At 48.8% G+C, this 12,403-nt stretch overlaps 1 pseudogene; it reads left to right on the top strand.

The window, feature by feature from the left end:
* The first annotated feature begins 231 nt into the window (after nt 1–231).
* Nucleotides 232–2,818, top strand: LOC103259246 (annotated as a pseudogene).
* The last annotated feature ends 9,585 nt before the right edge of the window (nt 2,819–12,403 follow it).

The raw sequence follows: 12,403 nt of genomic DNA, 5'->3' as shown, positions 1-12,403 counted from the left end.
TCACATAGGGCTTGCTTCAGGAATACAAAGGCATCATCTAACAGAATTAAAAAGAAGTCTCTGGATCCACGGAGGGGAATAGACAAATGGACATGCAGAGACTGTATTTGCTGTTATTTTTCTGCTTCCTATGTTAAAACTGACTTTAGATTGTAGATGTTCCTCACTGGATTAGAAGTATCAAGAACAGGTGGGGTGGACCTATATTATTCATTTATTCCTGAGGTTGTCATGTCATGGCTGAAAATGACAGATAGAAACCAGACTGAGAATCTCCTAAAAAGAGTACAAGAACTGGAGCAGGGGATGCAAAGACTTAAAAAGGAACAGGCTAACAACAAGGACTCAAATGTTGGAGAAAATACATCAGGAGCTGGAAACGCTAAGCATGCATTTGATTTCAGTGCTCATGGACGAAGACACGTGGTCCTAAGAATAGCCCATCAGGGCTGGGGATACCAGGGCTTTGCTAATAAGGAAAACACTAATAATACCATTGAAGAGAAACTGTGTGAAGCTCTTAACCAAGACTTGACTAGTAGAAAGCAGACAGATATCCAGCTATCACTGATGTGGGCAAAGGAGCTAGTGCATTTGGACAGGTGATTTCTCTTGACCATCGTTCTCAGTTCCCAAGGGGCAGGGATTCAGAGGATTTTAATTTAAAAGATGAAACCAACGATGCTGCTAAAGAGATCCGTTATACCCACATTATCAGTTGGGTGCTCCCCCCAGACAGCTATATACTGGCCCTGTCCCCTGTAGAACCTAGCTTCCACACTAGGTTTAACTGTCTTGAGCGGACTTACTGCTATTTTTTTCCTCGTGCTGATTTTAGATATTGTAACCATGAATTATGCAGCTCAGAAATATATTGGCACCTATGATTTCAGGAACTTGTATAAAATGGATGTAGCCAATGGAGTGATTAATTTTCAGAGGACTATTCTGTCTGTTTAAGTACAACTACTGGGGTAGAGCCTGGGTGAGGAGGGATGGCAAGAACCTTTCCAGTTATGTCAGTTTGAAGGGATTGGCTAGGCATTCCTTTATCATCAAGTCCACTGCATGAGGGTTATCCCCTTTCTGATTGACCAAGGAATGGAGAAGCCAGAGATTATTGATGAGCTGCTGAACATAGAGAAAAATCCCCAGAAACCTCAACATAGTATGACTGTAGAATATCCTTGCGGGGGCCCACCCCGCAAGGGTCGTGAGATGTCCTGAAGGAGAGACGGATAGGTGAAAGACGAAGATAATATACCGGACACCTGCTTCTTGAACAGATGACAATTTAATGTTAGTTAACACAGAGCTTTTATACCATTCGTGAAGGGGCAAGACAAAGAAAATTCCTTCACGTACATATCTTCTAAAAGTTACCATCTAGTGGTCTTAGTAGCAAACAAACCAAGATTCCCATAGGCATTTAGACAACAAGTCTTATTCATAAAGCCAACAATGATACTTTCAGTTCAATGTCCCAAATTACAGTCCTTGAAATGTCTCAAGAAAGTTTCTTTAAGTGTATATTTCCTTATGTGTCAGGAATTTTCTCATCTTAGGCTTTTATGTTCTTCAGAGTCCAGTGATCGCCTCCCTTGTCCAGATGTCCTCGTTACTTTTCTCTTATCTTGCAGTACTTGTTTCTAAAGAGAACTCAAAAGAAGCTTTTAGTAATGTTTCCCAGGCCCCTCAAGGTTGCTTTCTGTTTTAGCTGATCTGTCATAAAAGTGTCTGATTATTATATTATGAGTTCAGTGAAAACCCACTCTATAAAGGTTAACTTAGAGTTTTAACTATTAAATTAAGTAAAAACCTTAACATTAATCTTTATCCTAAATCAGTGAAAAGTGTTATAAATCACCTACATAAGTGTTAGAACTTATAATGAGCTCATAATGAACTTACCATAAACTTGTACTTCTAAAAAACCTTATGTCTACACACTAAACTGCATAATTCTAAATCAAATAAGGAGTGAATATACTTATATCATTTTTTACTTCAGCAATATCCAGTATCTTATAACCAAGTGAAAGAAAGCATTCTTGATGTGCTTCAGAGTTTAACCCTAGCATATGTTAGAAAAGGCCAAGTGGCATAGTGGGAAAATGGAAAAATAAACCATGACATTTCCAGGTTAGCTGTGATTCTTCGCATAAACAGGCCATCTTCTTCTTCCATGACTGCACAGAATTTCTTCAGCTGTATTAACAGCAAAGACGGAAGACAGAAGGGCCTCAGCTGCCCGGACTCGCTTTGCGGCCGGGGATCCTCAGCGCACCTGGACTTTGTCAATCAGGCGGGCCTCCAAGGTTGGCTCCCAACATATCCTCTAGTCTTGTATGACTGTAAGTTTGAAAATATCAAGTGGATCTATGCCAAGAGGTTCAGGGGTTCAATGTTACCCACTGACCATAACTGTGGGTTAATCATGCTACCAAAACTCACATTATATAGTATGCTGCAAGAACTGGATTCTGTTACAATACCTTGTAGAACAGGACCAAAAATGGATGGAATGATAGAATGGAGAGACGTTAAGTCCTCTGCCATAAAGCAGACCAGTGCCTTTGTAGAAGGAGTGAAAATGCGCACATATAAGCCCCTCATGGATGGTCCTAAATGCCAAGGATTGGAATCCTGGATCCAGTATTTTGTACATAAGGGATGCACTGAGCACCCACATTTATTCCATGAGGAACAAGCAAAAGTCAGAAGGGACAATAGTGATATACTAGAGAAAGAGAATACTGTTTTGAGGAAACCAACAAAGAGGGTCTGGATCGATACAGAAATTAAAAGCGTCATATAACCATAGACAATTCAGGATCTAGGAAACAAAAACCAGTTAGTAGAAAAGAAATTAAAAATATTCACTACAGGACGTATTAGTAATTCAGATGATCAACTCCTTAAAGAAAAAAAAGACTATAAGGCTCTAAGGAAGTTTTTGCTTTAACAAGAAAGAGTTCAAACATTCGCTCATCCCTGTCCAAAAGGATTAAGAGAAGAAATCAGCAAAAACAGGGGTAAAATGGAGATGTATTTATATATATCTGAAAATCTGCCTTGTGTTCAAATTCATTAAAACCTAATCCTGCAAGTGAAAAAGGAAAAAAAAAAAAGAATTAGAAAGAAGAATTCATGGAAGAAGAAACTGAGGATCCAGGCTAAGTTCAAGCCACTCCTGAATGGCCTGAGGGCAGGCAGAGAGGATGCTGGGACAGCCGGCAGGGTCATACCCAGGAGCTGGGCCCGAGGTGGGCTTCACTGAGATGGGAGTTTCTCAGCCCCCTCTGCTTTTGTGTCCAGTCCGGGGCCTGGCAGGCAGCAGGCTCTGTGGAGGGCTCAGAGAGGTGAAAGGGCAGTCTGCCTCCGGATGGACCATGAGCGTTCTGGGCAAGAGAAAGTTCTGAGTGTCGAGTTGTTGGAGGGACCAAATGGCGGGAAAGGGCATGTTCTTGATGAGGAAGTGTGAGCTGCAGGTCATGGCCACACAGCTCGACCATGCAGATGTAGACAGGGATCCTGTTAGCAGAGTGACACGAACACCCCAAGCCCAGTCAGAAGCAGTGGACCCCAGAAAGGCCCCACCCCTTAACTCCGGGCTCACCCCTCTTTCCTGTTCCACTCAGGGGATGGACACTGCCCTTCTTCCCCTCCAGACCTCTCTGACCCAGTCCTCAGTGTGGGGACCTCAGCCAGCTGATGTCCAGATATCATGGGAAGGTAGCCTTAGCAGCTTCACTCCTGAGGAAGGCATCTGATGGCCTTCCTTGGCCTGGTGCCTACTGCAATCAGAGATCAGGAGCAGGTGTCCCACGGACAGCAGCTCTGGAGGATTCGTGGGGCTTGGCATCTCAGGCAGGTGTGGGTTTGTAGAAAAGAAGTTAAGCCAGCTGAGGTGATGAGCATCTGCAGTCCCAGTTACTTGGGAGGCTGAGTGGGAAGATCATTTGAGCACAGGAGGTCGAGGCTGGAGGAGGAGGAGGAGGAGGAGGATAAGGAGCCACCACCACCGCCCAGGGGAAAATGGTGGTGGGGAGGGGCTGACAGCAATGAGTGTCCAGCTCCAGCATCTCCAGGACTCACTTCTTTGGAGAAAACACTTCCTTCAAGGCTTCTGAAGACATGACACAGGGAGCAAACCCTACCCCTCCCGGCATCCAGGGGTGAATGCCTGTGAGCACTGGGGCCCCTGGACCTGGAACTGTGGGTTGTTTCCAGGGAAGGTGGGAGATACCAGGAAGAGTCATGGAACCCAGCAGCTCCCAACAGAGAGGGTGAAGGGAGCCCAGGGCCCAGGGTGGGAGTCTTCAGGTTCTTCAGGCTGCCTAGGAGCACAGGGGCTGCGCAGGACTGAGGGGCAGCTTATGGCAGGGTGGCTGCTCCAAGCAGCAAGGGCCTTCCCAACCTAGTCAGTGGTAGCCCCAAGAAGGGGCCAGGCTACATTTGTAGGCTGGGGGCTGGAGGCTGAGCACGGGTTGCTGGACCAAGCAGAGCCAAGGCCAGGCCCAGGCCCAACACAGACTTCACTTCACAGGAGCAAAAACCCCAAAGTTCCCCCAGTGGAGATTCCCGGGGCTCCTTCTTCCTCCCCAGTGCCCCAGGCAACTGCAGAACCAGACTGGCAAACACCATCTGTTGAAAGAACAAGCAGGAATGTGACCACCGCAATGTGAAAGGGAGCAGGCTCTGGAAAAACCCACTTTCCCTATCTGAGAGGGAAAATACCAGCCCGAATAAAACTTTCATTATTCAAGGAATAGTGAAAAGAAATAGAAAACCATCGTGGAGCAGTTAAAATCTTCATTTTAGTAAAACCAAGAAAACACAGCATTCAAGAAACAGAATCTATTCATTAGAAATAATTTCTGAGTCTGGCGTGGTGGCTCATGCCTATAATCCCAACACTTTGGGAGGCCGAGGTGAGAGGATTGTCTGAGCCCATAAGTTCAAGACCTGCCTGGGCAACTTGGCGAGTCCTCATCTCTACAATAAATAAATAAATAAATAAATTAGTTGGGCATGGTGGCGCACTCCTGTAGTTCCAGCTACTTGGAAGGCTAAGGCAGAAGGATTGCCTGAGCCCAGCAGGTCGAGGCTGCAGTGGCCGAGAGTGTGCCACTGCCCTCCAGCTTGGGTGACAGAATGAGACTCCAACTCAAAAAAAAAAAAAAAAGGAAAGAAATAATTTCTAAAAAGAAAAAAGCAAATAATAAATTCAGGCTGCAATTTTCCCTGGTAAAAAGTCAAGAAATCTTTAGATGTGGGAAATAAGAGCTGAGATGTCAGATAAAACAGACTGGCATTACATGGACGTTGGTGCAGAGGCAAGTATAAATAAGACAGCAAATGTGATGAGAAAATAATGTGGTGGTATACAGACTCTGGGTTACTTCAGAGGACACCTGGAACTGAAAAGTACTGCATCAACTCAGCATGAAATCAAGTTAGGAGTTGGAAACGCAGGCCAGAGCAGCAGCTCCAGAAGCATCAGAAAAGTGTAAGACAAAGATGGCAAGAGAAGACAGACTTGGAAGACAGAAAAACCAGAGACACACCAGGTGGACAATTACTTTCCAGATAAAGAAACATGAAGAGGCTAGGCTCGGTGGCTCAGCCTGTAATCCTAGCACTTTGGGAGGCCGAGGCGAGTGGATTGCCTGAGCCAGCATGTTCGAGACCCGCCCGGGTAACTTGGCAAGACCTTGTCTCTACAATAAATAAAAACTAGCCGGGCGTGGTAGCACGCGCCTGTAGTTCCAGCTACTTGGAAGGCTGAGGTGGAAGGATCACTGGAGCCCAGCAGGTTGAGGCTGCGGTGGCCAGGAGCGTGCCACTGCACTCCAGTCTGGGCGACAGAGTGAGACTCCAACTCAAAAAAAAAAAAAAAAGAAAAAGAAAAGAAACATGAAAAAATGGAACAGAGGCTGTAATCAAAGCTATAATAGAAGAAATTTCCTTGAACTGAAGGGTTTGCTGGGTACCTAGGAAAATTGTCTGGTGAGAATCTTCCATGTCAAGTATAAAATATCAAACAAGCACTCAGAAGGAAGCCTCGAGTGGCCCAAGAGAGTCCTGTGTGAATGCCAAGAGACCATGGAGCAACAGTCACAGAGCCCCATGGCTGTGGACCAGGACGTCCGTACCCAGCCAGGTCATGTGGGGTGACCTGCTGCACTAGTGTTGGTGACAGAAGAAATATTCTCAGTTACAAGGGGCCAGAAATTTCACTAAGAACATTTTCTTCCTGAAAAAAAGCAACTCAAAATTAATTACTTCTGGCAAACCAGAGGTGACTCAAAATAAAGATCCAGAGCCTGGGAAGGGCAAATGGTGACTGATGGGAGTATGGGCGTGGTTTAAGCTAGAAATAGACTGTAGGAGAAGTAGTAGAAGTAAGTCCAAGTGGATTTTGTGAATGGAATCTAAAAATTACAAAATAGCGATCACTAGGTTTTAAACTAAAACTTCCTCTACTTTATTAGTAACGATAGCTCTTGGGGCCAAGTAGTGTGGCAGAGATCAACTTCAGGAGTGAGGTTTTCCCAGTGATTTACATTGAGTATATTGACTTGTCAGGATGACTTAAGATAAAAAAACAAACAAAAATCCAGAAACACACCAGTTGAACAATTGACTTTCCATGGGTTCACTTTCTTTCCAAAGGAGAACTGTTGCATTATCGAATGACTAGCTATGGGCATCTGTAATAATGCGTGTCGGTGACCTGTGGGAACCTCATGTTAACCTCTCTTGAAGAGCATCAGCTCCAGAGGAAGTCAGGAGGGGCTGCCAGCCACTCCCCCATATGACCTCAAGCGGTGACTCTGAGAGGGAGGGAGCACACTCACCTGCCCTTTCCTCCCCTGGCTGCCTCTCTCCCTTCTCACCACTGCTGACTACATTGGGTTCTGCCATTACTCCTGGGGTTTCCAGGCCTCTGGCCCCTGAATTGTGTGTTACTCCTATGGCCCCCAGCAAGCCTTCTCAGTGCAGGGCGGTGGCAGCCCCATGGCTAGCCTTAGGGCAGTGACAGCCTCCTGCCATCCTGAGGGCAGCTACGCCCCTTGGCTGTCTTGCTGAGTGGCATAAAAGGCAGTTAATAAAGCTGTTGGCAAAGACATCCCAGCGCTATTAAAGAGCCACACATGGTACCGGGAGAAGGCAAGACAGACCCCCACGCAGCTGGCCCTGGGCCACACCCATCATCACTCTGACACATATTGAGGGATTTCCCTCCCAGCTCTGGAGTTAGGCTGCCCAACTGCCTCACAGGCTCTGTCCCTGGGCTGGGCCTCAGTTTCCTCATCTGCAGAGAGGGTGACACATTGGCCCCAGGCCGGGAGGCAAGACCAGCAAGCCAGCAGGGGCGCTGCTTATGAATGCCCACCGAGGCTTCCTCAGGTCCAAGCACCTGCCAAGCAGTGTCTCCTGGGACCCCACATCCACCCTGTGGCCCTCCATCCACCGTTTTTATTCCCCAGATGAGGAAACGGAGGCACAGAGCTGGAACCTAGAGCCTTCTAGTTTGGGCTCAAAGTTCCCTTAATTGAATTATGTTTGGGAAAGGTAGCCTTTTCTGTCAGGATCTAAAAGATTTAACATGTTGCTGCTGCCCCTGATGGTCCTGCCATTCCCCAAGACTATTGTGAGATGCCCACCATTCTGCTAAGAGTCTTCTCATTCCTCCTATCTTTGGGAGATGGCTTCCCCAAAGTTATTTCTTTGTGTGATTGCATAAACCCTGTCCTGGGTCATGGATCAGCAACTGGCTGGAGTTCAGAACCTGAACTTGGCCCAAGTGGAGGTGGCTCAAATCCCCGACACCACAGACCTAATCCTTGTCCACTCCCAGCGGTGCTGACCTCAAGTTGCCAACGTGGTCTCACCGAACAAGGATTTGAGAGAGCTGTTCCCTTTAGGTTCGAGAGCCATACAGGCCTGATCCAGCGGACCAAGGCAGGCTGCAGTACATGCGGGTTGGGGTGGGGGTGGGCAGGGCACCAGAATATCCGCATATCCCTTGAGTGTTAAAACACACCAGAGCAGTGAGATGGACACATACCAGCTGACAGCCTGAACTCCATTCTCATGAGTGTGATGCTCAGCTGTTTGGTGATCTGTTGCTACATAACCACCACCCCAATGCTTCATGGCTTAAAACGATACAATCATTTCTTTTGCTCTCAAATCTACAGTTTGGGCAGGGCCAGGTAGGGCTGGCTCATCTAATCCATGGGATGGCCGCTTGAGAGACTCCAAGGAGGTCTGAGGCCAGACCCACCCACAGGAGCAGCACACATTCACAGAGGTGGACGTCCAAGAGCTGGGTTCATCAGGAGACTCAGGCTTTCAGTGAAGACTAGGTTCAACTCTGAGAAACAGGAACCAAGTGACTGGAGTTTGGCCATCAGACTTTGAGTCTGGGGCAAGTGACAAAGAAGCAGGAACACTCTGGGTGGTGCCAACAGCTGCCTGCCAGCCAGGTTGCCCTCTCAGCCTTCCTGGACCTGACAATGTCCAGGCCTCATTCTCCAGTCTCCTGGATGATTCCTGGATCCCCAAGAGCCCTCCATGAAAGTCATCCAGAATTGGTTTCCGTTCATTGCAACAAACACCTTAGTGCCTGCATGGTGCCACAGATATGGGCTTTAAAAAAAAGGCAGAAAGAGATGTTTGTGCAACAGTACTGTAACGCAGCAGAAAAATCCCATTGAGGGACTCTGGTAGAGCAGGCAGGCAGAGGTCAAGGGGAGGGACCTCCTGCTATGCTGCTGAGTTGACCATGAGAAGGCCGGCATTCCCCAACCCCAACCAGGAGCTGCCCGGGAGGCTGGACAGCTATCCTTGGCTCCCCCTGGCCCCACTGGCCTCAGTGACAGGCTCAGGCTCCTAGAAGCTGCTCAGCCACCCACAGTTAGGGAGCTGTGGGCTCTGCATGTTCCTCGGGATGATCCCTGCTCAGGCAAGCACTGTTCTCAAAGAACGTACTGGCTCACACCATTCTAAGAAGGGGAGTCTGGGAGAGGCAGCGCAGGCTGCAGCATACCTGGGGACACTGGGAACATGGTGGGATAGGTATATTTGACTGGGATGATGTTAAGCAAGCACATCCTGGGGTTCACAAGACATGTCAGCCCCCAGGCCAGGGAAGGGCTGGAGAACACCCCTGAGGAGGGGGTGGCACAGCACGTGAGCTCACACTCACTGCTCACCATGTGGACCTGAGCAGCAGACTGGGCATCAGAGACACATAATGTGAGCCCTTCCCAGTCCCATTTGAGGCAGGTTATTCAGTACTGATTAGACATAGATAGGTCCCTTGTGGCAGTTTAAATTAAAACAGGGTTGTTGTTCAAACATCTTTCTCATTGGTGCACGACCTCCACCGGATTGACTGGCACACCATACCTGACCACTTTGTGGGTTGGAATGTGAATTTACCAGTGCAGGAAATCACAGAAACAATAGGTGGTTACCCAAAACACAGACACGATATTCTTAAAAGAGCCCAAATCTAGTTAGGCAATTTTAGAAGGTCCTTGTGACCTTAGAAGGTTGAGAGATGGTTACCTGCACTCATAGTTTGCCTAATAGTCACTGTAAAAGTATATCAGACTTCTCATCAATGGCAAACTCCAAATGCACATTCTTTCTCTTAAGCTGCCCATGCCCTTTGAGCATGTCTGTTCCTCTCTAATACATTCTGTCTTCAATTATACTTTGGATTCCCTCTGCTATGATTTTCTGTAGTGAGTCAAAGAACCCACAGAGCAACTACACGGCACTCCACCCAGCATCATGCTGAGCCAGCACTCGTGTTCCAACAAGACCCCGTGACTTGTGTGCATGGTTGCCTCCAAGGAGCCCTGGAGTGGACGCAACTCTGCTGAAAGGACCATCACCAGCAGAACTCGAAGAGGTCACTTGTGGCCTCCTGCCCCTGTGTTACCCCCCAGATTATGTTATGCTATGTGGTATTATGAAGGGATTCAGAAGACGTGGTTAGGGTCACCAACCAGCTGTCCCGCCTGTCTGACCTGATCACACCAACCCTTTAGAAGCAGGGTCTCCTTGGCAAGTGCAAAAGGGAGAGATTCCGTGGCCATTGCTGCCTGAAGGTGGAGGGGCCATGGGCGAGGTTCTAAGAACAACCCCAGGAACTGAGAGCAGCCACAAGGAAACAGGGACCTCAGTGCTACAGTCATAAGGACTTGCATTCTGCTGATCTCCTGAGTAAGCCTGGGAGGGGCCCGAGCTCCAGGGAAGACTCGGTGTCAGCCTATGAGACCTCAACAGAAGACCCAGCCCTGCTGGGCTGGACGCCAGACCTGCAGATGTGAGCTAAAGGTGACTTGGGGGTTCCACTCTCTTATGTGTTTGTATGGTGGTGAAATACGCATAACACAAGAGGTCCTATTTTAAAGGGCCAACTCAGTGCCATTCAGTACATTCACCTCCATCTAGTTCCAGAACTTGTTGGCCTTTCCAGATAGGAACCCAGCAGCAGGCAGTCCCCATTCCCCTGCCCTCAGCCTTTCTGTCTGCGGGTTCACCTGCTCTGGACATTTCATTGAAATGTGATCCTAGTATGTGTCTGGTTTCTTTCACCGAGCATAGTTTTTGAAGCTCACCTGTCTTCACATGTATCAGAATACCATTCCTTTTTATGGCTGAACAACATTCCATTGCCTGTGTGCCACCACGTTTACCTGCTCATTGGTACGTGAATGCTTGGTCGTTCCCACCTCTTGGCTCCTGTAAATGACGCTGCTGTGAACATTCACACACAGGCTCTTGCTTGGAAGTGTTTTCACTGCCACTGTGTGTGCCCCTAGGAGTGGGATTGCTGGGTCACAAAATAGACTCTTTTCCACAGCAGTAGCACCCTCTCACATTCCCACCAGTGATGTGCCAGGGGCGGGTGCTATTTCAGGCTGCTAAGTTAGTGGTAAGCAGGAGACAGAAAACTAGCATGGGAACTGCCGGAGGGCTGGGGCAGGAGGCAGGTGGTGGCAGGCCTGAGTGGCAGGACTCTCCTCTCTGGTCTCTCAGCTCAGCTACCCAAGCCTCAGCCCATCCCAGTCTTTGCCCCAGCTCTGGGCCTCTGCTGCAGCTCCAGGCCTCAGTCCCAGCTCCTGGCCTTAGCCTCAGCCCCCTGGCCTTGGCCCAAGCTCCTAGCCCCTGCCCTAGGCCCTGGCCTCAGCCCCAGCTTGCAAAGCTTGCAGATGGATTCAGAAAGCCATGGAGGCCCATAGCAATGCCCTAAATTATGCAGTACTGCAGGGTCTGATTGGCAGTCAGCAGGAAGACGACAGGGTAAGGAGGAGATCTAAGGCCCCCACTCAGCTAAGTGGAGTGTGAGTTGGGGCAGGGAAGATACCAAAACACCCATCTCTGGGTATGAATAGGGCAGGGGCCTGGGTGGCTAAAGGACACGAATGAGAGGGGGTGCAGGCACCAGGATGTCTGATGAGGCCCATGCTCTCCCACCCTGTGCTGGGTAAACAGCGTCCCCCAAAGTCACCTCCGGAACGGTAAAGTAGGGTGGGCCCTATTCCAAACAGATGTCTTTACTGAGAGAGAAGAGCCAGGCACACAGGAGACAGTCATGTGGAGAGAGGAAGAGTGGAGTGATGCTTCTCCAAGCCCAGGAACTCCCAGGATTGTCAGGGACACCAGGAGCTGGAAGAGAAAGGAAGGATCCCAGCCTTCAGAGGGGGCATGGCCCTGCTTACACCATGATCCCAGACTTCCAGTTCTAGAACTTTGACATAGTAACATCCTGCTGCTTTGTGTCCCCAGTCTGTGGGATGCAGTTATCAGGCCAAAGGCCTGGGACTGTGATGGAAGGAGGGTCTCAAGGCCACAGCCTGGAGAAAGTAATTGTTGGTCTTCTAAGAGTGGCAGGGCCACATGACATCCCTGTTGGACACCTCAGTGATCTGCGTCCTCCTGGCAAGTCCCTTTGGTGTTTATACTCTCTGTGTGCAGGGAAAGCCCATACCCAGGGCCTCAGGATTTGCAATCAAGAGAACAATCTACCTGTGGCCAACTTCAGCACAGGGAGAAGTAAGTATGACCTTTCTCCAGGCTCCAAGGTCCCTGCGTTCATGCCACCTGGCAAGGAGAAGGTGAAAGGTGGGGCTGCCCTGCCCCTGACCCAGAACATCAAGTGTCAACAGATCACCTGACATAGGGCACTCCTGGGCCTCCCGTTCTGGGCTCTGGAATTCCTCCAGGGGAGCAGTCTGGGCTCAGGCAGGCCAAGAGAGGACACTGTGGCTGCAGAGTCACCTTTGGCTTGAATTTGACCTATCTTTAGTAGGGTGGGAGGGTGCTGATGGGGTAGGGGGCAGAGGGTCCAGGCAGAAGCCTACAAGAAGACTAT

Source organism: Carlito syrichta, unplaced genomic scaffold, assembly GCF_000164805.1.
Source record: "Carlito syrichta isolate Samal-C Ts95f unplaced genomic scaffold, Tarsius_syrichta-2.0.1 Scaffold302575, whole genome shotgun sequence".
Taxonomy (NCBI): domain Eukaryota; kingdom Metazoa; phylum Chordata; class Mammalia; order Primates; family Tarsiidae; genus Carlito; species Carlito syrichta.
Note: the sequence above shows the minus strand (reverse complement) of the source record. Positions and strands in the feature narration are given on the sequence as shown.